The 25,467-nt window shown below is 43.6% G+C and overlaps 1 long non-coding RNA gene across 1 annotated transcript; it reads right to left on the bottom strand.

The window, feature by feature from the left end:
• Positions 1-2,443: 2,443 nt before the first annotated feature.
• On the bottom strand, positions 2,444-23,706 carry LOC142070949 (uncharacterized). Its single transcript, XR_012666884.1, has 3 exons — positions 23,582-23,706; positions 22,998-23,052; positions 2,444-5,642 (listed from the first exon to the last, which is right to left on the bottom strand). It is a non-coding gene; the product is annotated as an uncharacterized LOC142070949 (long non-coding RNA).
• Positions 23,707-25,467: the final 1,761 nt, after the last annotated feature.

Here is a 25,467-nt window from a genome sequence, read left to right as displayed (position 1 = left end):
GGATTTGTGCTGGAAATGGCCCACCTGATGATCACTTTAGATAAGCTATTACCAGCAGGACAGTGGGGTGGGAGGAGGTATTGTTTCATATTCTCTGTGTATATATAAAGTCTGCTGCAGTTTCCACGGTATGCATCCGATGAAGTGAGCTGTAGCTCACGAAAGCTCATGCTCAAATAAATTGGTTAGTCTCTAAGGTGCCACAAGTACTCTTTTTCTTTTTGCGAATACAGACTAACACGGCTGTTACTCTGAAACCTATCAATTTAACTGTGATTTATACCCATAATGGATTCTGACTTTGTACAATTAACTTCAAACAACCAGCAGGTTTTTTACTTAATAATCTGTAGGGCAGCAAGAGAGAGTTTTAGATAAATCTTTATAATAGGTCTGTGTGGAACAAAGAATAAATCCAATAGCAGTATAAAATCAGTTTTTTAATCTATCCTGCAAGAAGAAATGAGGATAAAAAGTTATTCAGACTGAACTACAAAATAACTGAAGACTAAACTGAGCCCAAGCCAGCATTATGTGTTTGACCTTGCTGTACTGAAATTTTCTTGCGTTGTGAAATGTAACACCAGAGGAGACTGTTTCAATCATGCTGTCAAAGTGCTGCTTAAAAGCTGCCAAAGGCAATGGTGCACAGAAGACCCAATATCAAACTGAAAAAGCCAGGAGATATTCACACTCCGTTACCAGTATATTAGAGTTTTACCTCAACAAAATGGCACTGGAATCTATTTGGTTTCTACATGATTACTTTCTGTTGGCAAAACCAGAGCCAAAATTTTAAATCATCAACCTCTAAAAGACTACGGAAGACAATGCGGAACCTTTCAAATTATATTAATAATGGCATCCGATGAAGTGAGCTGTAGCTCACGAAAGCTTATGCTCAAATAAATTTGTTAGTCTCTATGGTGCCACAAGTACTCCTTTTCTTTTTGCGAATACAGACTAACAAGGCTGCTACTCTGAAACCTACCATTAATGACACAGTGTCTCTACATGAAAGGGAATTCTCACAGATCGACTTTCTTTCAAGATACAGCTCCTTTCACTCCCCCTTGAACAGCTAAGTTTCTCATCAGCTGTTATGGAACTTCTAGAACCAAAACACGGGTTTAGTGAAAAAGCAAAGTTTCTATCCCTACTGCAGGGACAGCAAAGAAATTCTGCAATAGGGGTGGGAGATGGGATGTCTTCAGCCACTGATGATTGTCCCATCTGGGAAAAGAAAGCTGCATAAGACGGGTGAGCATTTCGGTAGTGTTTGCACTAGGAAGTGAAGTGGAAAGGAAGCAGATTTTCTCTGAGATGAGACAATGCAACACTGAAAGTGATTTGCAAACTATCTTAGCATTGAAAAACTCTAGCTGCAAGAACCCATCTTGCTTTTTTGGCTGCAAGAAGCCATTTATTTGGAGTCATTCATTTGGCTGAAAAAGGATGAGTTAGCCTATGGAATCTGGAAAATGTGCACTTTGCCTACCTAGTATTTTAAACCACACCTTTAACCATGAGAGCTGAGGCATTTCATGGGCCAGGTCAGTCCCTGACATGGCTAATAAGCAGGTTGGCCACAGCACAACATCAGATAAAAGGTTCAAAAGCACCTTAGTTTCTTAGGGCCCAAGTTACTTAAGTCTTTCTGAAAACATCACTCATCCCTTACTGATGTAAGCCCTGTGGCCTCAAGCCTGTGGTGTTTGTTAGAATCTTAAAAGGAACCCCTTAGATTCCTGAACGCAGTCCTTTTCGCGGCTGCTGACAACACCTGACAGAAGGATGATGCATAGAGCTTGATTTTTTTTGTCCAGGAACAAAGACCCTATACAGCTTTAAAATAAAGAGCCGTCACCAGGAACATTTTGAAATTCTTGTTAAGAAACTGCAGAAATGAATATTTTCATCTGCATAAATAGCTTATTTAAAAAAACCAACCAATTTAATAATTTTGACAAAGAAAACTTTGGAGAGAATCAGACAGACGAATTCTAAGCAATAGCTAAGGACGTTAGGAGTTTTCATACCAAATCACCATTTCCTGAGGGATAAAATTTTGAAGAGCCAATAAATTCTGTTCAGGTAGCTGAGGAACTAAACTTTCTATGAAACTGGTCGGTGAACCCAACAAAATCAAATCTTGCCCCAACAACACGGAAGTAGCTGTGCATGTGGGCTTTCTCTTTACTTTTAATGGGTATAGTAATAAACTTTTAATGGAATAAAATAATAATAAACATGTAACCTGAAGTGGGTTGGAAAGACAGAGGTAAGTCAAAGTGTTTAACGATAACTCTTATCTGTGTTATTAACCAAGAAAACCAGATCAGCAATCATTAGCTATAGTATTTTTTTATATTTGAAGTTTAACAAGTCATTTTAAAGAATTGTAAGAGAGGTTTAATTGCTTTATTTTATATAAAAACACCTACAGTGTTTCGGTATAACTTTATGATGTCCATTGTCATTTGTCTGTCATATTAATATACCCACAAAACATGAAAACCAGGTAATTAGTTTCTGTATTTCATTTCAAATTAATCTGAATATCTGGGAGAGTTCCAGAACCCTAAATCATTTATTTCTCTCATGAGGCTGGAAGTTTAAATCCAAAATTTCAAAAGTTACTTAAACTCACTTTCACTGGGGAAAAAATGAAAGAATTGTTTACTTGGAAAAGTGACCTTTCTCAAATAGCTGGGCTCCTGCTGAGCTGTGGGGATTGAAAAGACGACAGCAGAACCACAGCAGTTCTGATTTAAATGATAAATCTCATAAGAGTTCTGCTATGGCCCTGAATGTTGTGCTGTTGGCTGAGTCATTTGAAATGAATGTACAAAATCCAGCAGTGTTATTGATGATTTAGATTGTGCCATAGGGGGGTATGGTGCTTTACAAACATAAGAAAAGAAATTTATGAACATCAGGGCTGGATCCTGAAATGCTCCTTGCCAGTTTGCATATAGAGCCCCACTGAGGTCAATGGGGTTTTGTGCAAGAGCAGGGGTTTTGCTGACAGAAGCCCATTGCAGGTTCGGTGCATAAGGGTTCACTGCAGAAGGGCACACTAGATGATCACAGTGGTGGTTCCTTCTGTCTTTATAAGCTATGAATCCTGAAACACTTTGGTGAAATGCTGTCTCCATTGAAGTCAGTGGAAGCTTTGCCATTAACCACAGTGGGGCCAGGATTTCATCCATGGATTTTAGTGGGAGTAATTCCAGTGAGGACTAGCCACACGAGTAAAGAGCTGCAGGGACTAGACACCACTACATTGCAGGGGGTGGAAAAGGTGTGGATATAAAACAAGGAGAAAGAAAAAAATGAATAATAGTTAATGGATGAAAAAAAAATGACATTTCTGCCCAAAAATTGTGCACCTACTCTGGTTAGAAACAACACCAGAAAATTACTGTTGAAGTGGTAGAAAAACATTTCTAATTGATTTCAGTTGATTTTGTACATTTCTCAGCACTTTGTATATAGTCAGACAGTTAGGGTCGTCCTTGCTGCAAAGACCCATCTAACCATGTAAAGGGGAGCAGAAACCCCCTCCACAATTTAGTTTAAGGAATTGTTTCATAAAATCATGACATAGTGGGCCAGATCCTCATCTAGTGTAAATCCATGTAGACATCAGTGGAACCCAACACTCTTAACACAACTGAGGATTTGGCCCACCATGTAAAGAAGTTTTAAGTAAACTGGCAGATAAATATATCGCTTCCCCACAAATTCCACTAATCTGGGATGCAGGAAGGGCAATATTCACTCTTTGTCCCATGGCAGGTGCCTCTAGAAACACGAGATGTTTTCCACTAGACAGGAGATATTCCCACTGTGATACCCAATTCTAGCTTTGAGCCTTGAGATGTTCTGAGATATTGGACTTCCCAGCGAGAACATTTTTGTTTAGGCAAAAAAAGTTATGTAAGATTTTTACCAGTTTTTTAAATCTATGACTTATATTTTTTCTTCCGCTCTTAAGGCTTTACAGTTGGACTCTTGGGAGCTAAGGAACCCTGATTTTGTAAACTGAGGGATATGAAATATAGATTCAATAAAATATTGTAAGACTCCCATTTCTAAAATAGATTTTCTGTAAGATGTGGTATATACAGAATGCATGGTGATGCAGGAGGAAGGTTTTTCTGACACTTGCTTAGGAACCGCTGCGTAATTCACTCGTGGCTTCGCCTCCTGTGAGTAATGGACCCACCCTGAACTCGTGCCCTTAAAACCTTTGTATCACATCATCATGTGCTCTCTACGCACTACAGAGACCACTACCACTGCTGCCTATGGTGAAAATTGTCTGACACTTTCAGTTACTAGATCCTGTTTTGCATTGCTTGTAACTTTGCTAAACTGGTACCATGCTAGCTGTCTGCATCAGACTGAGGTTTCTTGAAAGCTCTGCTGAAATGGCTCCACCATTTCTGACAATGAGATTATGGAAAAATACATCATTTTGCCCACGTTCAAAAATTCTTACAACCACTTCACTGTCCCCATTCAATTGCCTTAAACATAAGAGCATTCACCAGCCACCTCGACAGCATCAAAGAATGATTCAATTATCAGCTCAGCAGGGGCAGAATGACAGTTGAAGGTGCTTTTGGTAGACTGAAGGGACGCTGGTGTTGTTTACTTGCCAGATTAGATCTCAGTGAGAAAATATCCCAATGATTATGCAGGCACAACAGACAGCTATAACATCTGTGAAGCAAAGAGGGAGAAGTTGCCGCTGGGGTCAGGGCCAGATTTCCAATTAGGCACAGTAGGCAGGTGCCTAGAAGCACCAGCATTTTAGGGGTGCCTAAAAGTTAAATGTGAGTTAAAAGTTTCATTTTGTACAGAAAACACAAAGATCAGCTGTAGTCGGTGCGGGGGGAGGGGAGTGCTGAAGATGCTGTGCCTAGGGGCATGTAAGATGTAAATCTGGACCTGGCTGGGGTGGACGGTGATGTGGAACAGATGTCTGCTGAGCTTGAACAGCTGGACATACGGCCTATCAGTAGAGCTCAGCGAGGAGCTATCTGGCTTAGGGAAGCTTTGAAAGAGCACTTTAATAGGGAGTCACAGTCATGTGTTGTTCTGTGCCATGCTCCATCTGGTCCTGCAGTCTGAGGGTCTGTTAAGAATTGTGTGGTGCTCGCAGCACATCTAGAACTGTAACACTGACAATGTACCTATTAATGTAGTGGTATGTGCTATACATTTTTGATTAAGACACTGTGTGTTTGTGTGTCACTGATTGTGTTCCCTGGTTTCACTGCCACCACGCATTACGCAGCATCTGTTGGGAACTAATAAAAATGAATTATTTTCCAAACAAAAGAATTTTACTGACTAATGAAAACACCTCAAAAAATTCTGCAAAGGTCAAAAGTAAATACATTAAAATCATAATAAATTTGAGACAGAGCATAAAGAAGAGGAAGGAACATTCATGTGCATTTTAGCTATGCATACATCCACTGTGGCTCTCACAGATCAGTGTATATGAAGCTGTGGTTGTCCTTACTGTCCCTTGGTGTGGAGTGGTAGGAGTAGGGATATGGCCCCTGATGCCATGTGGAGTGCTGAGGTGGAGCATAGGGAGATGCTGTGCTGCAGTTCTCCATGGCCTGGAAAGAAAGAAAAGCCCAGGATTATAGGCCTTGTAGGTCCACAAGAGTCTGCAACATCTGGCCTTCGTGCATCTGAAGAAGTGGTGTTTTACCCATGAAAGCTTATGCTTAGTCTTTAAGGTGCCACCAGACTTCTTGTTTTTGTGGATACAGACTAACACGGCAACCCCCTGATACTTTCAATATCTGTGTTTGCTGCCAGAGAAGCCCCATTATGTCCTGGTGCATCTCCCTCTCCTCTCCCTGCTGGGCCTTTCTCCTGTCCACTCTTTCCCTCTCCATGTAGTCTGTGATATTCATTCTCCAAACCCTCTGTTCATGGTCTGATGCACCACTGGCTTTCAGCATCTCACAGAACAGATCACCCTGAGACCTCTTCTTTCTTCTCCGTATCTGGCTCAGATGTTCCGCTTGTGTGGAAACGAAAACCCTCGAGGCCGCAACTGCAGCAGCTACAGATACAACACTCAGAAATTCCATTGTCAGTATGGTCATAATGGAAATCAAAAGTTAAGGTTCAGAACCCCCTTTCCTTGCTCCCCTAAAGTTTTAAGCAAGATGTGCTTATTGACACTTCTGCTTCACACTGGTTGTGCAGGGCACCACTCACAGCACGAGCCCTGGTAAGTATGGCTCACCAGGGGTTTGGGAAATGAAAGAATTCCTTGGTTGCATGAAACTAGATGGGAGCATACAGCAATGGCACTGAATCCTGGCACCATTTTCCACAGCCAGTGATCACCACTGATACTTTAGCTGATACCTGACTCCTGAGAATAACAAAGGCACAGAGAACACAACAGTTGCTGGCGTCCTGAAACTGCCCAGGCCCCTATGCAGCTAGCCTGAGCACCGCAATGGTGCCTGCTGAAGTTGTCACTGACTAGCATGGAAAAGTGTCCTGCTGTGCAAGAAGAAATAAGGCAGCCATCCCTTGAAACCTTTAGGAAAGGACTGCAGAGTACCACTATGAAAGTTTCATTGAGATCTCTCAGGAGAATTCAAGTGACATCCTGGTGTCTACAAACAAAGTGCTCCTCATGGCCTCTCCACAAACTCTACAGGGGAATGAAAACCAAATAACTCTACCTCTCTTTGCTGTATCTTTTCTAGTATGAGTAAATTCATGTGACTTTCATAGCTGTGTTCTGCTAAGTTGCGGGTGTCATCATTCTAATGGGAAATAAATTTACACACTTCCCCAAGGTTCCTTCCTCTGCACTAGTCTCATCCATGCTTATCTCCTGCGACTGACTTGACAGCAATGGAGTCTCAAACAGGTCCTGGCTCGCAACATAGCTGGGCCTCCCCCGGTAGCAAATCCCCCATCCCCTCTGCCTCCTCCACACATAGGTGCTGGAATTAGGGGTGCTGAGGGTGCTGCTTCCCCCCCTGGCTTGAAGTGTTTTCCATTATATACAGGGCTTACAGTATGATTCAGCACCCCCACTATAAAAATAGTCCCAGCATCCCACCCCCACATCTTCCTCATCCTCGCTGTTCATGGCTGGAGGCTGTGACTCAAGCTTCTGGAGGTATCCCTGGTGGCGGTGTGGTCTCCCCCAGGTACGACATGCAGCTCTTTGTAAATGCCGCAGATCTGCAGCTTGGCACCAGATTGATTGTTGGCCTCTCTGACTTTCTGATATGCCTGCTGCAGTTCCTTTGCTTGTATGTGACACTGCTGCTGATCCTTTTCATACTCCTCCTTCTGCATCCTCTGTTCAATCTGCCTATAGATGTTGATGTTTCTATAGCTGGTCCAGAGCTGTGCTTGTACAGCCTATTCTTCCCACAGGCCCAGGATGTGACGGTGCCCTCCATAAGGCTTTATTGAGATATGCTTATGAATGTATATATGGCATAACTAGAATATGTTTTATGCTACATCTGCCATGTAGCATATCTCTGTAGAGGTTATGATCTACTGAGTCTATTAATCCTATTTGTATGCATGTGTCATTTTTGTATTCGAAGTTATGAATATTGGCTGTGTACTGGCTTGATTTTTAAGTAAACTTTGTAAAGCATTTGGTCAGCTTCTTGAAAAAGGAATGTGCAAATCAAGAAGCACTTAAAGTACAATGGATCTTGGAATGCTCCAATCCACATAAGAAGTCTACTTGAGGACATTCAAGGTAGCATGTGACCCATGGCTGCTACCTGGTAAGAAACTGTGAGCCATGGATGGACATGTGACTTACCCAGGTGACTCCAGAACTCCATCTTGGAGCTGGACTTTGCATAGGAGAGAGGAGGGGGTCTCTAACCAAAAGAGAAAGTCTACTTAAGCCCATGGGAGACCCCTCCATTTTGTCTTCAACTGGCTAAGGAGATAGCCTCTGCACCCCCCCAAGGATACCTAAAAGAAACTGGAACAAAAAACAGTAACTACAGAGGGTGTGAGTGATTACTGGACCCAGACTAGAAGGAGATGAGTCTGTAAAAGGAAGCTTACTGGAACTGGTGAGGTTTTGTCTGTATTCAATTTTATTAGACATAGACTTGCGGGTTTTGTTTTATTTTGCTTGGTAATTCACTTTGTTCTGTCTGTTACTACTTGGAACCACTTAAATCCTACTTTCTGTATTTAATAAAATCACTTTTTACTTATTAATTAACCCAGAGTATGTATTAATACTTGGGGGAGCAAACAGCTGTGCATATCTCTCTATCAGTGTTATAGAGGGCAAACAATTTATGAGTTTACCCTGTGTAAGCTTTATACAGGGTAAAAAGGATTTATTTACGGTTTGGACCCCATTGGGAGTTGGGCATCTGAGTGTTAAAGACAGGCACACTTCTGTAAACTGCTTTCATTTCAGCCTACAGCTGTCAGGGGATGTGGTTCAGATCTGGGTCTGGGTTTACAGCAGGCTAGCGGGTCTGGCTCAAACCAGGCAGGGCACTGAAGTCCTAAGCTGACTGGGCAAGAAAGCAGGAGCAGAAGTAGTCTTGGCACATCAGGTGGCAGGTCCTAGAGGTTTTTCTGTGATCCAACCCATCACACAGGAGATCAAGTATCTCCTGTCTACTCCAGGCCAGAGCATTTCTGGAGTACATAGCTGGCAGGGTCATCTGGGCAGTTTCACACAACACTGGAGAACTGCTAATGCTCACCAAGATGTACAATCAGGAAAGGGCATTTCAAACATTCACAGGGTTTTAAAGGGGATGGGGGTGAACTTCTGATCTCTGTGACCCCTGTGCATGGAGTTCACAATGGTGACTGAAGCAGTCAGTATCAGGCATATGGGACAGCTGCTGGAGGACTGTCACAGTTGATATAGGTGACGCAATATCTACACTTGCGTTGTATTAACCTCAGTACATTGACCATGGCTCAGCACCGCTCAGGGAGGTGGTGATACTATGTCAGCATAAAGAAGAGCTTACATCAGTGGGAGACAAATTTTAGTGTACTCAGACACATGCAAAACTAGGTCAATGCAAGGCGGCTTACACTGACCCAACTTTGTAGTGTGGACCAGTCCTCAGTTTCTATTCTGTGTTGTTTTTCTTTTCTCTCTCTCTCACACGCACACACACACACACACACTGCTCAGCAAAACCCCTCTCCCTGCACTCAGTCCAAATCCCTGTGCAGGTTCACAACACTTTTGTCTTAGGTGAGGGGAGGTCTGTGATTAATTTATCCCAATAGTTATGTCAATTGAAGGCTGTGTTCACACCCAATCTCAAAGAGGTTTGAGCATAAGCTTTTGTGAGCTACAGCTCACTTATATGTTAGCCCTGGTCTACACTAGGACTTTAGGTCGAATTTAGCAGCGTTAAATCGATTTAAACCTGCACCCGTCCACACAATGAAGCCCTTTATTTCGACTTAAAGGGCTCTTAAAATCGATTTCCTTACTCCACCCCTGACAAGTGGATTAGCGCTTAAATCGACGTTGCCGGCTCGAATTTGGGGTACTGTGGACACAATTCGATGGTATTGGCCTCCGGGAGCTATCCCAGAGTGCTCCATTATGACCGCTCTGGACAGCACTCTCAACTCAGATGCACTGGCCAGGTAGACAGGAAAAGAACCGCGAACTTTTGAATCTCATTTCCTGTTTGGCCAGCATGGCAAGCTGCAGGTGACCATGCAGAGCTCATCAGCACAGGTGACCATGATGGAGTCTCAGAATCGCAAAAGAGCTCCAGCATGGACCGAACGGGAGGTACGGGATCTGATCGCTGTTTGGGGAGAGGAATCCGTGCTATCAGAACTACGTTCCAGTTTTCGAAATGCCAAAACCTTTCTGAAAATCTCCCAGGGCATGAAGGACAGAGGCCATAACAGGGACCCGAAGCAGTGCCGCGTGAAACTGAAGGAGCTGAGGCAAGCCTACCAGAAAACCAGAGAGGCGAACAGCCGCTCTGAGTCAGAGCCCCAAACATGCCGCTTCTATGATGAGCTGCATGCCATTTTAGGGGGTTCAGCCACCACTACCCCAGCCGTGTTGTTTGACTCCTTCAATGGAGATGGAGGCAATATGGAAGTAGGTTTTGGGGACGAAGAAGATGATGAGGAGGAGGTTGTAGATAGCTCACAGCAAGCAAGCGGAGAAACCGGTTTTCCCGACAGCCAGGAACTGTTTCTCACCCTAGACCTGGAGCCAGTACCCCCCGAACCCACCCAAGGCTGCCTCCTGGACTCAGCAGGCGGAGAAGGGACCTCTGGTGAGTGTACCTTTTAAAATGCTATACATGGTTTAAAAGCAAGCATGTGAAAGGATTACTTTGCCCTGGCATTTGCGGTTCTGCCTTTGCAAAAGGTTTCTGGGGAGGGCAGCCTTATTTCATCCTTCATGGTAGGACACTTTACCACTCCAGGCCAGTAACACGTACTCGGGAATCACTGTAGAACAAAGCATTGCAGTGTATGTTTGCTGGCATTCAACCAAAATCCGTTCACGCGGTGGGAGGAGGCAAAATGCGACCTTGTAACGAAAGCACATGTGCTATGTATGTAATGTTAACAGCAAGGTTTACCCTGAAAGAGTGTAGCGACTGTTTTATAAAATGTGTCTTTTTAAATACCGCTGTCCCTTTTTTTTTCTCCACCAGCTGCATGTGTTTCAATGATCACAGGATCTTCTCCTTCCCAGAGGCTAGTGAAGCTTAGAAAGAAAAAAAAACGCACTGGCGATGAAATGTTCTCCGAGCTCATGCTGTCCTCCCACACTGACAGAGCACAGACGAATGCGTGGAGGCAAATAATGTCAGAGTGCAGGAAAGCACAAAATGACCGGGAGGAGAGGTGGAGGGCTGAAGAGAGTAAGTGGCGGGCTGAAGAGAGTAAGTGGCGGGCTGAAGACAGGGCTGAAGCTCAAAGGTGGCGGCAGCGTGATGAGAGGAGGCAGGATTCAATGCTGAGGCTGCTGCAGGACCAAACCAGTATGCTCCAGTGTATGGTTGAGCTGCAGCAAAGGCAGCTGGAGCACAGACTGCCACTGCAGCCCCTCTGTAACCAACCGCCCTCCTCCCCAAGTTCCATAGCCTCCACATCCAGACGCCCAAGAACGCGGTGGGGGGGCCTCCGGCCAACCAGCCACTCCACCACAGAGGATTGCCCAAAAAAAAGAAGGCTGTCATTCAATAAATTTTAAAGTTGTAAACTTTTAAAGTGCTGTGCTTAAATTGCTGTGTGGCATTTTCCTTCCCTCCTCCACCACCCCTCCTGGGATACCTTGGTAGTCATCCCCCTATTTGTGTGATGAATGAATAACGAATGCATGACTGTGAAGCAGCAATGACTTTATTGCCTCTGCAAGCGGTGATTAAAGGGAGGAGGGGAGGGTGGTTAGCTTACAGGGAAGTAGAGTGAACCAAGGGGCGGGGGGTTTCATCAAGGAGAAACAAACAGAACTTTCACACCGTAGCCTGGCCAGTCATGAAACTGGTTTTCAAAGCTTCTCTGATGCGTACCGCGCCCTCCTGTGCTCTTCTAACCGCCCTGGTGTCTGGCTGCGCGTAACCAGCAGCTAGGCGATTTGCCTCAACCTCCCACCCCGCCATAAACGTCTCCCCCTTACTCTCACAGATATTGTGGAGCACACAGCAAGCAGTAATAACAGTGGGAATATTGGTTTCGCTGAGGTCTAAGCGAGTCAGTAAACTGCGCCAGCGCGCCTTTAAACGTCCAAATGCACATTCTACCACCATTCTGCACTTGCTCAGCCTGTAGTTGAACAGCTCCTGACCACTGTCCAGGCTGCCTGTGTATGGCTTCATGAGCCATGGCATTAAGGGGTAGGCTGGGTCCCCAAGGATACATATAGGCATTTCAACATCCCCAACAGTTATTTTCTGGTCTGGGAATAAAGTCCCTTCCTGCAGCTTTTGAAACAGACCAGAGTTCCTGAAGATGCGAGCATCATGCACCTTTCCCGGCCATCCCACGTTGATGTTGGTGAAACGTCCCTTGTGATCCACCAGAGCTTGCAGCACTATCGAAAAGTACCCCTTGCGGTTTATGTACTCGGCGGCTTGGTGCTCCGGTGCCAAGATAGGGATATGGGTTCCGTCTATAGCCCCACCACAGTTAGGGAATCCCATTGCAGCAAAGCCATCCACTATGACCTGCACATTTCCCAGGGTCACTACCCTTGATATCAGCAGATCTTTGATTGCGTGGGCTACTTGCATCACAGCAGCCCCAACAGTAGATTTGCCCACTCCAAATTGATTCCCAACTGACCGGTAGCTGTCTGGCGTTGCAAGCTTCCACAGGGCTATCGCCACTCGCTTCTCAACTGTGAGGGCTGCTCTCATCTTGGTATTCATGCGCTTCAGGGCAGGGGAAAGCAAGTCACAAAGTTCCATGAAAGTGCCCTTACGCATGCGAAAGTTTCGCAGCCACTGGGAATCGTCCCAGACCTGCAACACTATGCGGTCCCACCAGTCTGTGCTTGTTTCCCGAGCCCAGAATCGGCGTTCCACAGCATGAACCTACCCCATTAGCACCATGATGCATGCATTGGCAGGGCCCATGCTTTCAGAGAAATCTGTGTCCATGTCCTGATCACTCACGGGACCGCGCTGACGTCGCCTCCTCGCCCGGTATCGCGTTGCCATGTTCTGGTGCTGCATATACTGCTGAATAATGAGTGTGGTGGTTAATGTGCTCCTAATTGCCAAAGTGAGCTGAGCGGGCTCCATGCTTGCCGTGGTATGGCGTCTGCACAGGTAACTCAGGAAAAAAGGCGCGAAATGATTGTCTGCCCTTGCTTTCACGGGGGGGGGAGGGAGGGAACGGGGGGCTGACGATATGTACCCAGAACCACCCGCGACAATGTTTTAGCCCCATCAGGCATTGGGATCTCAACCCAGAATTCCAATGGGCAGCGGAGACTGCGGGAACTGTGGGATAGCTACCCACAGTGCAACGCTCCGGAAGTCGACGCTTGCCTCGGTACTGTGGAAGCGCTCCGCCAAGTTAATGCACTTAATGCACTTTAGAGCATTTTCTGTGGGGACACACACACTCGAATATATAAAACCGATTTCTAAAAAACCGACTTCTATAAATTCGACTTAATTTCGTAGTGTAGACATACCCTTAGTCTCTAAGGTGCCACAAGTACTCCTTTTCTTTTTGCGGATACAGACTAACACGGGCTGCTACTCTGAAACCTGACAAAGAGGTTTGTTATCCATGCAGTCACCAAGACCTCTCAGCGTAACAGTTGTATCTGATGGGTTTGTTAGTGTTTTACAATTAGTTGCATTCCCTTATCTTTTTGACATAGCAGATGGCCTGGGAGGCTTTCCTTACCTAGTACAATAGAGCATTTATTGAGATTCACAGCCTTGCTACATTATGGGGCATTCAATTCACCACATTAACCGCCAGTTTCAGTCAAACAAGCTATTGGGCTCAATACATAGGTAAATGGATGAAATTCTATGGCTTGCATTATACAGAAGGACAGAGGATCTAGTGATCCTTCTGGCCTTAAAAATCTCTGAATAAACCATAGTCAGAAGATCAAATAGACCGCACATTAGCCAGCCTCTCTACACACTATATTTATAATAAATCCTTTTAAAATGAATGCTTTCAACTGAACAAAAATATTCTTTAACAGAAAAGCTGGTTGGGAACTGACATTTTCTTCAGTTCCCAACAGTTCCCACAAAAAATTCTGACATTTAAAATAAAATAATAATAATAATAATAATGATTCCAGTTTGAAATGAAAGGCTGAAATTTTGAAATTTGCTGTGACATGAACATTCTGAAAAACATTTTGTTTCAGTCAAAACATTTGTTGTATCGTTTTGATTCATTTCATTGAGATGTTTACATTATAATGTGTATATTCATATTTTAAAATTAATAGTTTATACAGTAAGTCAAAATGAAACACACATCTAAAAAATGTTTATACTTGTTGCTATTGAAAAATTGTCAAAAATCAACACATTCCCAAACATTTCAATTTTGATGAAACTGCACTGTTTTCAGTGGAAAACTGTTGGCAAAAAATTTTGAATAGCTCTAGTTATAATTATAGATATCTACAAATTGCTGTAAGGAATACATTAAAAGAATAAATTTAAGTACCTACATCTATTAATTTACTGCCATATTCACCAGTATGAAGTGGCTGCTTTGTGGTACTCCAGAATGGATGAACTGGATCGTACCAGTGAAATCAACCAATCATTTTCAAGAATTCACTGAAGCAACTTCCCATATATTAGTTACAAGAACATTTCAATGTCTGTCCCAAGGGCTAGGCTGCTAAGCAGCCATGAAGCAACTAGCACTGTAATCCCTAGGGAATTGTCTAGTTAGAGCCAGGAGACTGCTTTCTCTTCCAAAGTGAATGTAGAGTGATACAATTCATGCATTATTGACTTCTGAAGCTTTGCCTCACCATTTACTATTCATTTTTTCAGATTTATACAAAAAATAAAGAGTCACCTACCCAAGACTTTAGGCATCTCTGCCATAAGTTACAAAAACAAGTATAATTAAGCTGCTGACAGAACACCAGACTCCCTACCCCCACAAGTCAGATTCCCCTCCCAACCCACCGCATATAGACAGACATGTCTTGCAGTGTGCCCTGACGGCCAGTAGGCTCTGGATATTTCAGCTATATTACACATGAACAAAGCATTTCTTTTTTGTCTTGTACAGTGTCAAAGACATTCTGTGCTCCAGAGAGCTTGCCGTCTCAAACACATATAGAAAAATCTCTCTGCATCTGACTCCCTGGCTTCTTCTCCATGGCCTAGGACTCATAATCCTAAGCAAGCCATTGAGCCTTATAGTTTACCTGTCGTTAATTCTTCTTCTTCCTGAGGAGGCATTATACTTCCACATTGTGTATGTACAGATCACTGGGCATGTGTTTTCATAAGCAAAGAGCTGTATAGGGATAGTTTTAAAAAATTAAAGTTAGCTTAAATTTGGTTCAGAAAAATGATATATTTGCTTTACCTTTTGTGGCTAGCAAGGACAAGGACCCAAATCAGCAAGCAAAGGAAGGCCATGAGAATAATTAGTGGTATTTGTTATTACTTGCAGTGTAGAAAGGATGTATGCTTCAAAAAGTAATTCATAAAATGAAAAGCTGCAGTAATGAGAAAAAGGAAAACTGTCTGAAAAGAAACATTGTTCTGCTGGTAAGCAAGGCAGGGGAGGGCTTGGAGGAAGGAAAGTAGAAGGATAAACTGCTTCAAACTGGACTGACTGCTTATTTTTAGGCTGTTGGGCATGTTTAGAGCAATTGTGTAAAATATCATTTGGCCTTTGGACTTAATAAAGGAATTCATGGTTAAATTGGTGTCTGGTGGTCTCCCACATTAACATTAATAATTTCAATTATTAATAATTCCAATATTTCTGGCAACCATGAAGGGACCCCTGACATCAATTTCAGTTGCTCTGAACCCACATAGTGAAGAGGTAGTGACCTATCCTCTGGGGCCACTATAATATCTCTCCTAAAGAGAGGTTTCAGAGTAGCAACCGTGTTAATCTGTATTCGTAAAAAGAAAAGGAGGACTTGTGGCACCTTAGAGACTAACCAATTTATTTGAGCATAAGCTTTTGTGAGCTACAGCTCACTTCATCGAATGCATTCAGTGGAAAAACAAATACTCCTTTTCTTTCTCCTAAAGAGAAAATCCGTAACACAAGGGAAATGGAAGGTACTGTACCTAGGATACCTAGATGGAAAGCTTGTTGGCAAAGCACAGTGTAAGATGCTGGAATGCCACAGATATTTTAAAAGCAAAAGGCCCATGGGTGATGAAGTGAGCTGTAGCTCACGAAAGCTTATGCTCAAATAAATTTGTTAGTCTCTAAGGTGCCACAAGTCCTCCTTTTCTTTTTGCGGATACAGACTAACACGGCTGCTACTCTGAAACATGGTGACAATGTTAATACTGCTTTCTTAAACAATTCCAAAGTAAAGAAAGCACAGACAAATCTGTGTTACAGAGATTGAATTTGGTGGCTAAATCTTTGCAAACAAAATGTGCCACCTTGAGGGATGAATGTAAAAAGCATAAAGAGCAAATTAAAGTCGTACACGAGGAAACAAACTACATGGAAAACATTCCTTGGAGGTCAGGGAGAAAACAGTGTCTGTTACCTACTTGCATAAATCCAAATAAAAAGCAGCAGTCCTTCAAGGACTGTACTGAGGCTGGTCTAAGCTACAAAAGTTATGATGACGTATCAACCGTGTCATGCATGTGTCTACATTAAAATAACGGCACCTCCCTTAGTGGCACTGAGCCATGGTTGATGTACTGAGGTTGACACAGTGCAAGTGTAGACACTGCATTACCTATGTTGATCTTAACAGTCCTCCAGCAGCTGTCCCACAATACCAGACACTGACAGCTGTGGTCACCATTGTTAACTCCACTGCCCTGGGGTCACAGAGACTGGAAGTCCCGCCTCCCCTTTAAAGCCCAGTGAATTTTTGAAATTCCTTTTCCTGACAGCCCAGCTTGGCAAGCACACCTAGCAGCTCTCCACTGCTGAGTGCAACTGCCCAGCTGCTCATGCTGGCTACATGCTCCAGATATGCTCCAGCCTGAAGTAGACAGGAGATACTGGATCTCCTGGGCCTGTGGGGAGAAGAGGCTGTCAGGCACAGCTCTGAACCAGCCCTGGAAACATGGACTTCTATGAGCAGATTGCTCAGGGGATGCAAGAAAAGGGGTATGACATGGACCAGCAACAGTGTCACATGAAAGCTAAGGAGCTGCAGCAGGCATGCCAGAAGGCCAGGGTGGCCAGAAGGCCAGGGTGGCCAACAACCAATCCGTTGCAGAGCCACAGACCTGGCACTTTTACAAAGAGCTGCATGCCATACTCGATGAAGACTCCATCACATACACGTAACACCGTGGAGACCTCCAAGGAGCCTGAGTCATAGGCCCCTGCTGTGAACAGTGAGGAGGAGGTGGACGAGGAAGAGGAGGAGGATGGAGGAGAGGCGACTGGAGAATCCAGCTGTGCAGCAAGCCAGGATGTGTTCTTGACTCCACCACAGTCCAGACCGTCCTGCCAGTTGAGCCCTAGTGAGCCCAGTGCAGGCGGTGGTGTCCTCAAAATAGCAGGAAAAGCTTTTGACTTTTCAATAATTTATTCGTGTTAGAATACATATTGTACAACCAAGAGACGTTGAGTTGTTATCTGCTTTTCATTCCCTTCTAAAGTTAGGCAGGGGGATCCTGTGGAGCTAAAGTTAGGCAGGGGGACCCTGTGGAGCAGTTTGTTTATGTGCACCGGAATGTCCCTTGAATCCTCCTGAGAGATCTTGATGAAACTTTCATGTAGGTACTTTGCAATCCTCTGCTGAAGATTTCTAGGAAGGGCTGCCTTATTTCTTCCTCTGTGGCTGGACATGCTAATCAGTGATTACCTCAGCAGACGCCATTGCAGTGCACAGGCTATCAGCATACGGGTCTGGGTGGCTTCAGAACACCCGCAGCAGCTGTGCTGTCTCTGCCCCTGTTACCCTCAGGAGTGAGAGATCAGCTAAAATCCCCACTGCCAGTGGAAAACAGTGCTAAGATTCAGTGCCATTGGGCTATACTACAAGATTCATGCAACTGAGCAATTCCCCCCTCATTTCCCTAACCCCCAGTGGTCCATACTTACCATGGCTGGTGTTGTGCTCAAGCAATCCCAAGCAGAGGTGAGAATGTAGTTAGAGGAGCAAGGGCAGTGAGTTCTGCATCGTAAATTTCACTTTCCATAGTGAATAGACTGACAAGGGTACCTCTGTGTTTTTTTATTTGCAGCTGCTGCCATTGCAGAAAAAAAAGAGGACTTGGAATGACATGTTTAGTGAGATCCTACAAGCCAGTGCTGCATCAGACCATGAGCACATGGCCTGGAGGATGAACACTGCTGACAGCCTGGAGAAGGAAAGAGTGGAGAGGAGAAAGGCCCAGGAGCTCCAGCAGGAAAAGAAGAGGTAGATGAGCCAGGGACATAATGGGGCTCCTCAAGCAGCAAACACAGATGCTGCAGACTCTGGTTGGCCTGCAGTTTCAGCAATCCCAGTCTCACCTCCCTCTGCAAGTCCACTGAGAGCTCAATATCTGGACTTCCCTATACTCCCCTCAACATTCCATGTGGCATCAGGGGTCACTGCCCTACTTTTACCACTCCACCCTGGGGGACGTTAAAGACAATCACAGCTTCCTGTACATGTAGCTGAAATTCCCTGAGTCCCTGTAGCTGAAGTTCTTTCCCCTTCATAAGTTCTGTGTTCTTCATTTATTAAGCTTGTATTAAGTTTTAAATATATTTGTTCTAAAATGTTGTGGAGTTTTTTGGTTTTTTTTTGCACTGAATTCTTTTACAAAATAAATGTCTGTTATTTAAAACATAACATCTTTATTAGTTTGCAACATCTGCTACCAAGTGCTTAGCAGGTCTAAAAGCACCCAATTACTTGTTACTGACAACGTGATACAACATATAGGTTAAGCCACACACAAAATTAACAGATGTATTGACAATGTTATATTCCCTGCTTGCAGCTTTCTAAAAAGTCCTGTGTTCTTAAAGATGAGAGCATCATACACCTTCCCTGACCAGCCCACACTGATGTTAGTGAAGTGTCCCCAGTGATCCATCAATGATTTCCCTTTCTGTTGATGTACTCCGTGGCAAGGTGGTCTGGTGCCAAAATAGGGATACGTGTCCTGTCTATCGCTCCACCACTGTTTGGGAACCCCATTGCAGCGAATCCATCCTCTGTGTTCCCACAAGTCACAATCCTGTGTAGCAGGATGCTATTAATGGCCCTGCATGCTTGCATGATAATTGCCCCCCCCACCAGTGGATTTCCTGACTCCAAACTGATTTCCCATTGGCTGGTAGTAATCTGGTGCTGCAAGTTTCCAAGGAGTAATCACCATTCATTTCTCCACTGTTAGTGAAGCTCTCATTTTGGCATCTCTGTGCTGACAGGCTGGGGTGAGCTCAGCACACAGATACAGGACTGTGGCTTTGAGCATCCAAAAGTTCTGCAGTCACTGCTTGTCATCCAGAGATTGCATTACGATGGGATCCCACCCGTCAGTGCTCATTTCTTGGGCCCAGAAGTGAATACTGCCGACAACAAACTGTGCTCCAAGAAATCGTCAGATTCGTCACTGATTCAGTTCTTCTTGCAGCTCTGCAAGCACTGCAGGATTGTGCACCCTGTGCTTTCAATGCTGTTGACAATAGTGCACAGCTGTGCAGGTTCCATGCTTCTATCCGAGATGGCAGACAGCGAGGAGGGCCGTGCGGCTTCGTGGGATTAGAAAAAAGGCATGAAAATTATGGGACACAGATGACACTGTGGGATTAGAGACAGTTGCAACCTCAGAACTTGGCCCCTTGTTCCCAGTCACCCCTGTGCTCTCACAAACACTGCTGGTTTTCAAAACCCTATTTTATATGTTTAAAATGAATTGGCTTTTAAAAGATTCCACTAAAAATCCATTTGAATCTCTCACTCAAGCCTGCAAAGCTGACAGACATTCTGTGGGCAGCAGTCAACCTCTCCTGGCAGTTTTAACTTTGTTAGTTAACCCTTTGGGTGGCTCAATGCTTTTACAAAGCTCAACATCTTTTTAAAATTAGGCTATCAATGTTAAATATGAATTAGTAAATGCAAATAGGGACTAAAGGGGTGGCCAGAACCAGGATCCTGGGGAGAGACCCTGGATCACTTTGTTGGTAATAAAGTAACACCTGAAAGAGCTGCAGAAGGAAAATAAATAAATTAATAATCAGAGCTACACCTAGGAGCGGGGCACAAGAGAAGCAGTGTTAAGAACACTGAGTGGATCTGAGTGATCAGACAGTCACTCTGATAGCATGAGATGAAAACTCCATAAGCACAAAATAAGCAGCTCCACTTTATGCGCAAATTAATATGGCTAATATAATGTTATGGAAAATAAAGAGAGGGAATTAAATTATGGAAGGAGTGTGAATTCCCATGGAACATGCAGTGTGTACAATAATCAGGATAAAAGAAGTGTAAACAAAACATGCTACTTAATTAAAATCCGAAAAGGGCTCCAGAGAGGAGCCACAACCGGTTGGGTTTTCTTTTTCAGATGGCTGTGTGCTTTGGAAGCAGAAACCAACCCAACACCAGGGAAGATCAGTGAATATAAGAAATGGAGCCTAACCATTAACTGTGGTGTAAAGTAAATGTTATTAGGAAGTGAAAAACTATGTGGCAATGTTTTGTAAATGGAAGAAGAATTGTATTAAAACTAAGCAATTGTATAAAAGATCAAAATGCCCTGGATTGGAAACAAATCTAGCTAATGGCTTAGGGTAAGAGCTACTAAGAAAATATTGTACAATGATGTTCAGTTTATTTATGTGCCAGTGTCATTGAATTTTACCAATCTGCAGTTCCCTAATGAATCTGATGGAATGTGGTTGTGAACTGTTGAAAGGAATTTCTGAACAAAAACATGTGTTTTAAAATGGATGAGCGGGCCAAGGGGGGCAGCAACAAAAGCGAAGGTCGCTTGGTGGAATTGGCATGGGAGCTGAGCTGTTTGGGGCTGGTATGTCACTCTGAAACCAAGCTGACAGAGATGCTGTGGGAACATGACCAAGCATTTCAGTAGAAGCTAGCAGCAGAAATACTGCATCCATTGAATGAGCAAAACCAAGGACTCATTAATGAACCTTTGTTAACTGTATATAATATACACATTGTACTTGCTTTTAAGAAGTATGGGATTAAGTCACTGTGTTCTAATAATAATAACGGGTAGAGTGTATGGAAGATACATGCTATACAAAGTAAAAGCAGACTTAAGTGAGAAGGAGCAAGAAAATTTGCCCTCTTAACACAGCAGAAATGTTAAAAATTTGGTACAAGAGACATACACATATACACATCCCTCAGATCCAGGGCAACAGGACCATATGCCATTGTCATGCCGTTCTTATGTAGGCACCCTACCATCTCCTCCATAAATCTATCAAGCTCAGTCTTGAAACAAATTAGGTTTTTTGCCCCCTATTCTCCCTTTGGAAGGCTGTTGCAGAACTTCACTCATCTGATAGTTAGAAACCTTTGCCTAATTTTAAGCCTAAACTTATTGATGGCCAGTTTATATCTATTTGTTCTTGTACCAACAATAGCCCTTAACTTAAATAACTGGCAACTTGAGGTTCTTGTGGTTTAGTCCTCTCTCTGGCACTAACTGCCCTAAGATTTTAAACAGGTCACTTACCACTGCCTTGATTACACCAGCTATCGGATAGAAATAATACTTAGCTACTTCCCAGATATGTTGAAAAGCTTTGTAAAGCAGTTTGGGGATGAAGAGCTGTAGTATTAATGAAAACCAGTGTTAATCTGAAATCAGATGTCTACCTATTTCCTCCTCTGAATTTACAGATAGAGTTGCTGGAAGCATTCAATTCTGAGATTTCATGCATGAGACATGATTTATTTAATATTCCTATTAAGTTGATGACATGCAACAGGTTTTGTAGTAATAAATCTTCTATAAGTCTTCTGAGCCTTAATGTTTAATATAGTTGGAAGAAAATTCCTTTCTCCAACTGCCCTCCCACAACCCACTCACAGATTAATTCTATTCTATTTTCTTGTATACAGCTGTTCAATTATATTTGTACAGCGCTGGATACATGAATAATAAGTTCCTGTTACTAACATCTTTTTGACCTGTACTACAAATCATCTATTTCTTATTTTCTCTCCATGGCAACTGAAGATTCCATCCCATCCCCAGCCACATCTTAAGCTATAATTTAATATTTTGTTTGTTCACAGATTGTTAAAATAAACTTAATAAATGCCCTCTACTCTTCCTGCAGCTAACTAGCTATGCCCACTCCAATGGCTCTCACTCCTAATTCAAAGTATATATCATAGAAAAACACAAAGACGGTCAGGTTTTCTATCAAAGTGAGTGATATTCTCTGGGACTGATTTAAATTCACTGCTTCAAAATGAGAGTGAATCAGAGGGCAAGGAAATGTCAGAAGGCTTTCTCTCCCTTTACAGTCAGAAGAATCAATAAGAAATTTGGCACAAAGGAAAAGGGGGAACCAGCCACACAAGTAATGTGTTTTTCATGGTAGCTCACAGGAATTCACTCCACAGAGACCAGATCTCTAACAAGCAGGGCCCTGAAGCTGGAGTTGCAGAACTTAGGTCGACTCAGCCCTGTAGTGTAGACCTGCCCGGAGTTAACGTACCTTGGGTTGACTTATTGCGGTGTCTACACTGCACTGGGTCGAGGGGAGAATGACTTGTCTTATGCTTCTTGTTCCATTGGAGTACCAGAGTTGACAGGAGAGCAACTGGCAGTTGATTTAGCTGGTCTTCACTAGACCTGCTAAATTGACTCCTGGTAGATCGATCACCATGCATTGATCCCTCAGCAAGTGGAGACAAGCCCTAAAGTGCTACAGCAGCACACATACACACAAATACAGTTCATCTGCTCTGCTAGTTTGACTATTTTCCCTGGAACACTCCCATTATGTACTTCTCCTTCAGGAGGGATATTTCAAGGCCAAATTTCAAACTTTTAACCACAAAATCTTGCAGCTGTGGAGATGAAGAGTTCTGAACTCAAAAAGAGTTTGCAAAAGAGCAATAAACTGTACATATAAGACCCCTTTATAGTGATATAACTGCATCCACACTAGCTGTAATACTGGAATAGCTATATCAGTTATGTAACCCTTCTACCAGCTGAAGTCGGCAGCAACAAGGGCTAGATTCAGTATCTAGGGGTTCCTCTTAACACTGCAACACAGAACTGGCTTGAACCCTCATCCAGTAGCCTGGGAAAACTTACCATCACCCCTGGGTACCTCTAAGAGGCAACACTTCCTCACTCACAAGCACCGAGTCTGCATAACAAAAAACAAAACAACAACAAAAAAACCTTTTATTAAAAGTGAAAGGGAACCACGCATTAGTTTGGGAAACTAACTAACATTCAAAACCACGTTATCATAAACCAACCCCATGATACAGTGGGCAGTGTCCTTTGCCTCAGTTTCCCCTATTGCATCCCTTTAGTGCATCTGTCCCCTCTCCCTCCACTGCACCCCACTCACGGTTTTTGTGCTTAGTCATCAAAGACCCAGAGTGCAGAGGTGCGTTCATATCGGTCCCCCTCCCACCCTCAGAGTGGGGGAGGGAAACATTGAGCAATGCCTCAGCAGCAGCTGACACCTCTGCAACTGACTCACAGCGGCCGCTGTTCACTCTGCCGTCACCACCCGCTGCAGCAGTCACTAACTCTGCCACCTGCTGCCACCATTGGCTCTGGCCCTGCTCTCTGCCGCTGCCTCCCTTCACTCTGGCGCTGCTGCTGCGTCTCCGCTGCCACCTGCTACGCTCTGCAATACCACGTTCTGAGGTGTCACCACTTACCCCAGCTCTCAGTGGGCCGTGGGGAACCTCACTGCTACGGCAGGCTGGGCTCTCGCTGCAAGACCGTCCCACCCCAGGTCTAAGGCGCCACCGCTGGTTATCAGGGGTTTCAGTTCTAGTGATCTCTTCCTAAAACAAAGACTCACAATTAAGTCTAATCAGCTTGGTCTTTAAACAGTGGGAAGGGAGATGATCAAATGATCTCTAGGGCTTAGGCCAGGGCTACTCTACAGGTCTATGTGGATATAACTACATCACTCAGAGGTGTGAAAAATCCACCCCCCTGCGTAATATAGTTACACCAACCTAACCCCCCATGTAGACCATACTATGTCACTGACATAGCTTCCGCTTCTCATGGAGGTGGATTAACTATGTCAAGGGGAGAAGTTCTCCAGTCAGCATAGGAGCATCTTCACTACAGTACTATTGCACTGCTGTAACCCTGTGAGGTTCAGTTTAGGGTGACTCTCCGCAATCAGGGCAGGTTAAGCGCAGTTCTGCTGCCCTTTACTGATCCACTTAGGATAACAACATTTCACTACCCTGCATTAAAATACTGGAGTGATTTGTAACCCAACACCAGCCAAAATTGATCATTGATCATGGAGCTGACTGTATTTGCATAAACACACCTACTCTGCTGCACACCTAGGCAGAGTAGGTGTGTTTATGCAAATACAGTCAGCTCCTGAAATCTTTTCCCTAGCTCATCACTAGATGTCAGGGGCGAATCATTCGAACCATGCTTACAGCTAAAACATAAAAAATCATGCCCCTAACTGAAAACATTTCATTGGTACAAAAACCATGCATAGATCAGCCCTTAGTAAGGATTCTTGAGTTTGAGTGGGGTGGGGCTGGCTGGGGGTGTACCTGAAGGACTCTATCAACTGGATCACCAGTCTGGAAAGTGAGGCCCAGATGTTTTGGGAGAGAAGAAGGGCTCTGGGAGATGAGAAGGGTTCAGGAGTCTTTGGAGGGGTCAGGCAGATACATTGCTGGAATTTCTGTCCCTCCCATGAAATGGAAATAAGAGATCCTAATGAGCGCTGGTGATTAAAGATCATATGACACTTTTGGCAGAAGCAACAGTGTTAACAAGATATACTTTAAACAAAAAACAACCTCAAAGTATTAGCCAAGACAATAACTTCTACACATACATATTAGCTATTTTCCCTGTAATTTTTTAAGTGGCATGATAATTTATTTTATTCTCACAATTCTACAGTATGCTTTTATTTAATACTTGCTTTCATGAGTAAAAGGAATGAGGCTGAAGTCTTGAGAAATCATAGATACCTTGACCATTGATAAATTGCTATTGATAAGGAATCTCTTCTATCGATAACATTCACTATACTGCACTAACACACATTTTAATATACCTGTCAATCTGCAAAGTGAGGTATATTAATACTTTTTACAGTATTATAGTTCTGCATAAATTAAGGTTTAAAATTCCTCTCTGTTTAAAGGTTGATTCTTTTAAGTGCTCTAAAATCTCCATGCTTACTCATAATATATTTAAATTTGGTATGCATCATGGGACTGCAGGGTAAGGGTAGTGATCCAAATTTGGAGTCATTTGAGGAAGGGGTTCTCCCTATACAACCCCCTAAAAAAAACCCAGGATTTCTTAAGGTTGACATTCTACCAACTTTTTTTTTTTTTAATAGAAATAGCGATCAAAGCATGATTCTCATTGTGCCTCAAATTGTGTCAGTCACTCAATGTTTACCCCAGCTAGTGCATTGCACCCACTAACCCTTTGGGGAGCAACTAATTTTATATAGGTCTCGGTGCCATTTCCACTTGGTAATGAGATATGGCCACACTCATGTTAACCCTGATTCAAACCAATGCCACAGGAGAAAGACTTT

Source organism: Caretta caretta, chromosome 2 (assembly GCF_965140235.1).
Source record: "Caretta caretta isolate rCarCar2 chromosome 2, rCarCar1.hap1, whole genome shotgun sequence".
Classification (NCBI taxonomy): domain Eukaryota; kingdom Metazoa; phylum Chordata; order Testudines; family Cheloniidae; genus Caretta; species Caretta caretta.
Note: the sequence above shows the minus strand (reverse complement) of the source record. Positions and strands in the feature narration are given on the sequence as shown.